The 5,186-nt window shown below is 45.4% G+C and overlaps 1 protein-coding gene across 7 annotated transcripts in view; it reads left to right on the top strand.

Moving 5' to 3' along the window:
* Window positions 1–200: 200 nt before the first annotated feature.
* The window catches only part of LOC106743066 (neuromedin-U receptor 2-like), a 40,701-nt gene continuing 35,715 nt past the window's right edge, over window positions 201–5,186 (top strand). For 5 of the 7 annotated variants that reach the window (XR_001374313.1, XR_001374312.1, XM_014616573.1 and 2 more), the window contains exon 1: window positions 201–413. The gene's annotated coding sequence lies outside the window, so the exon portion shown is untranslated. Of the gene's footprint in view, window positions 418–5,186 lie in introns of all 7 variants that reach the window. The other 2 variants (XM_014616572.1, XM_014616571.1) reach the window with 2 other exon arrangements.

Genomic DNA, 5,186 nt, shown 5'->3' with positions numbered 1-5,186 from the left:
CGAGCGAAACAGTTTCGCTTTCGCGGATCTGGAAAATTCGCAGGCTGCGGAACGGTAGAAGAGAGAGAGAGAGAGAAAGAGGGAAAGAGAGGGAGAGAGAAGTGGACGGCGATCTTCGCGCTGGCGCGAAACTCCCACCATGGGTGTCTTCCTTCGACACGCGCTAGATTCGAGGGGTGATTCGGAATTTCCACGTCAAATCGAGTTCGGCTTTTTCCCCGGCGCGGTGTCACACTCCGATCTTGCGGTCTCCTGCGGCGAGCTTGAAGTCTCGAGGACGTGACCCGTGTACATCGCGATGTCGTCTTGCTCGTGATCACGCTCGTGGATCGATTCTCGCCTCGGATTCGGCGGCCGGTCATCGTGAACGAACGCGTTCATCGACAAGGATCAGGATTCTCCGATCTACGAGAGTAAGTGAGTTCTCGCAAAGTGAATACACGACTCTCGGCCGGGGAGAGAGAGGGAAGGTGGTGGGATGCGTGAGGATGAAATACGCGCGAAAAATCGTTGTCTCGAGGTAACGCCGAGCCGTCGGTTCTTGACGGACTTCTCTTCGCCGCGATTTGACGTATATGTGCGTGCGTGTCGGCATTGAAACAGAAAGTAGTGCTGTCAGTTTCAATCGGTCAGTTAACCGAGTATTTGCCCGAGTAACCCGATTAACGCCGACCAACGATAAAAAGTAATGAAAAATTTACTGCATGAATAAAAAAAAATATTTACCAACCGATGTTATAATTTGCCATTTATCAATGTAACTGTTACGCACAACGTGTGTTACATATCGCTCTCATCATATTGTCGAATAGGAAATTATAATACTGATGTGCGATACAAAAGACGTTAGAGGCGAATTTGCAGGTAAAGCTCGTTAAAATCGATTAAATTTTAATAGAAAATTACGAGACGTTGCGACGTCACTTTAGGATCCTCTTCAGTCGTGATACGAAGAAACATAATAAATTATATCATGAATTTGATCTTCATTGTTACTTTTAATATTATCATAATATCGATGCAATGTTGTTGTTTGTTATTATTGTTTTTATTGGAAACTGAGTATATTGGGAGTTGGCTGAGTTAACTCCAGATGTTACAGTTCGTTGATCATCCTAACGATGACAAATAACAAACGAATGCAACACTGCCGACTCATGACTATTTATACGTTACTGTTTCCTCGATGCCGGGATAATATCCGGATGATCCTGAAGGACCGGGCTACTCAAACCCGGGGTATCGAAACATACACACTCGGATTATATTGACAGCTGACTGCTAGAAAGCGGTAATAATTGTGTACGAAGAAGCCGATGAGTCGCGTGAGCTCGAAAAGTATCGTTTAAACTCTGCGCTGTCGAGTAAGAGNGGGAGGGGGGGGGGGGGGGGGGGGAAGAGATCCTATATACATTTTTCGAAGAACAATTTATGCCACGGGGAATTGGCGCTGTCGCAAGACCGTAGCTCGCGCACGCTCGACCTTCGTTCTCGTTTTATTTTTATTGCCGGGAGTGAGAAGAGAAACAAGCTGATGACGTATCGCGGATCCGATAAATAAGCAACGGACGCGAGAATATTGTTATCGTACGCGCTCCTTTCCGGCATGTTTCGCAGCCACAAAGATGTGAACTGCGAAAAATGCCGGTAGAAATGATATCAAAGCAAATAACGATAGAAAAGGGGATGCGCAATTTTTCACAGATATATCTCAGCGATGTGTGTAGAGAGAGAGCGAGCGAGATAGAGAGAGGCGCGTGTATATTTCTGGTAAGATTCCCAGCAGCTTGATGTCTAAAATTCCACGTTCCTAATATATATACATACAGTCCAAACATAAAAGTCTAGAACTTACTGAAAGTCCGAATCTACTGGAAGTCTAACATTTGAAATTTATATCTTTTAATTCATTAGTAGTCAGTAGGAATTCAGCTCGGCAATCGCGCATGAGACACGCTCGCGGGAACGTCGACTTCCAAGAACGCAAAGTCATCGTCGTCTTCGTCGCGTCTGTCGACGCGACGGGAGGAAATCGGCGCGAGAACCTGCCACGATCGCGGACACGCCGATGGTTATCTGACGAAATCGCTCGGAAAGTCGCGAAATCGCCATGCAACAGGTGACAACACCGTCTCTCTCTCTCTCTCTCTCTCTGTCACGCTACTTCGTATGAAAATTTATGATCGTCGCATGCATCACGACGCGATTGAACGTTGAGCTGGTCCGTCCCAGTTTCGCGATGGATCGCCGGGATTTATTCTCGCGGTCAACAGCGCGATTTAAATGCTAAACATTTGCGGACGACGGCTCTACCCGTCGGGAAATGACGAGCGAGCGGCTCCGAGCGGAGGGTAGCTCACCGATTGCGATCGCCGGCGCGCTTCCGTCCCACGACTGGCGATTGCCTTTCGCGCAACAGGTGGAAGACCTGTTTCCGTCCTCCCGGCCAGAGCGAGCGATTTTTTCGCGCGAACCGCAACTCGCCGGATTCATCGCGCGTCCTCATGCGCGAGCTCAGAAAGAAAAAGGTTCCTTTAGATTTAGTATTTCTATTTGTTCGACTGAAATCTGTCTCACGGGAACAACATATACGAAATATCGTTCGAGTAGAAACGTTATCGTCTCATTCGAGGAAACTCGGATTATTTGACAGGAAGAGCGCGATTATTTGTAACAATATCGTTTCAATCGAATAAAATATTACTCGGTTACAATAAATACGTAAAATGAAACGAATGATTTCTTTGTAAGAAAATTGTCTTCCGCGTTTCAAAGATATTTTTTTAATGGTAGGTACAAAGATACATATTCGTTGGAAAGTCTAACAATCGTGCTTGTTAATCGAGATATTAGTTTTTTGGAACACGACAATGATGAAAGTTGTGTTTGGATGCGATGAAATGTATTAAGCTTGAAGAAATCTTTTTTCCTGGTGCGTGAGGAAAAGGCGACGGGGAACGTGCAGTGTCGACGAGGATCGACGTCGCCGGAAGGAAGACGGATCAGTGCACTTTGCGGAGAATATATGAGACCTTTCTAATTCAGCTGTGTATATCTCGAGGCTCATCGCGGCATTTCGTTTTCCTCGAGGAAGGTTATGGAGCGTACGAAGAGTGTCGCGCTTCCGTGACACTCTCGAAATTTCTTCGAGTGAAATTACACTCGAGGCCGAGCGACATTTCGGTTTTGCGGGGTGGATTCTTTGGCCAGATAATACATTTATTATTTAGGTAGATTGAAATTTTTTCACGTACAAGAGCGCAAATTTGCTTGAGAAACGTTAAATTTACGAGCGGCTTCCTTGTACGCGCCAATGGAGAATATTACACGGAGCATTACGTAAACACGAGATCTCGTTGAGGGATTAAAAGGAAAGATGTTGCGAGCTTTTCATCACGGAGCACACGTGGCGTTACATTTCCAATTACACTTGCGATCGATATGGGACTCGACCGAACTCTCGCATCTAACTCGAAACTCAAATATCTCACTCGCGACAAGTTTCAAGCACGGACTATCGAATACGAGCCCGAATCCGACGTGCACCACCGCCTCGTAAGAACGGAATCGCTTTAATCGACCGAAGAGCTTTCATTCGTGCAGATTAAGAATCCATTCTCGGTTTCAGTCAAACATCCCCTCCTGCGGCGATTCCGAGCGGCTGCATTTTCACCTACCGGCACCCCGTGAGTGAATTTCCTCGCGTTTTGAGTGAAGTTTCGCCACGAGATATTTAGACAGTAAGCAAAAGTCAAGCGCTTTAGGCGTTATTGCGCTTTCTCTCGAGCTTTCGTTCGGGCTTTCGGGCTTCTACGATCGTCGTCTCTTCTCTCTCTCTCTCTCTCTCGGACGTTTCGTATACAAACCGTTCGCCATGCAATTTACGTTGTACACGTGCGCAGCCGTGATTAGCGCGTGATTATCGAATAATACGCGTCTCGTGCACCGAGAAAAAGATTTCTTCAAATTTAATAAATTTTATGGCATCCAAACAAATCTCATCATTGGCATGCTCCGAAGAAACTGATGCTTCGACTAATAATAAAGCGATTAATGATAAAACGATCGTTAGACTCTTCAACGAATAAGTATCTTTATCCCAAATAAAAAATTTGTTCAAGACAAGAGATAATTTTCTTACAAAGAAATTATTTGTTTCTTTCTACACATTTATTGTAACGAGATAATATTTTATCCGGCCAAAAGATATTACTTCAAGTAATAGCGTTCTTTCTGCTAGATAATCGAGTTTTCTTGAATCAGACGATAAAATTTCTACTCAAACAAATCATATTTCGTACGTGTCCTTTCTATGAGGCAAATCTTAGTCAAATCAATGGAAATATTAAATCTAAAGAAAGCTCTTTCTCCGTGTGCAGCCTGTTTCGCTCCGATAACCAATTATCCGTATATATTCGCGAGATTACCTCCGATCACTGCGTCTTACCGTTGTATTATTGTCGCGCGAGAGCGCGTTGGGATGATGAAACGGAAACACTTTCGTATTTCACACACGGGCTTACATTTCCGCGAACCGAAAACGGGTCGATGGCTGTTTCGATTGCGACACGCGCGCGCGCGCGCGCGCGCAAGCAAGTTTTGAACGGGTTCGAGCGAAGTTGCAGTTGTTTGTTTGTCGCGATTCCCGTTACACGCGAGAAGCTCCCAGACTCTTATCGATGGCTTCCTTCCGCGATATTGATATTTAATGGTACGTCAATGGCCGTCGCTTTTAATGTTATTGAAAGCCGGAAGCGGCGGCCGTGAATATTACGTATATCGCTGATAATCAAGGAACGCTATTTCCTATAATTGGATACCGAGGCGAGCTTGCTATTTTATGAAGACGAAGAAGGAGAGCAGAAACTTGGCGAGGAGAGGAGGGAGAAACCTGCTGCTTCTCCTTTTCTTCCCTCCCTCTTTCGTTTCACTCGGTAATCTCTCCTTAATGTCACATCCAGCGATGGATGCGCGCAGTTTTATCTCAATCGTAAAGCCACCCCGGTGAAACTCGGCCGGATATTCTCTCGTAATAATAATAGATAATAATAATAGATAATAATTGCAAGAGCGGCTACGTCGCAGAATACGACTCAGACGCGAAGAATACGCGAGGAGCGAACTCTCCTCTTATTTTGCTCGGAAAACGTCGCGAGTTCGCAAAAAAAAGCACGACACCTTGGCGA

Source organism: Dinoponera quadriceps, unplaced genomic scaffold (assembly GCF_001313825.1).
Source record: "Dinoponera quadriceps isolate SergipeBrazil2010 unplaced genomic scaffold, ASM131382v1 scaffold823, whole genome shotgun sequence".
In the NCBI taxonomy this organism is placed as follows: domain Eukaryota; kingdom Metazoa; phylum Arthropoda; class Insecta; order Hymenoptera; family Formicidae; genus Dinoponera; species Dinoponera quadriceps.
Note: the sequence above shows the minus strand (reverse complement) of the source record. Positions and strands in the feature narration are given on the sequence as shown.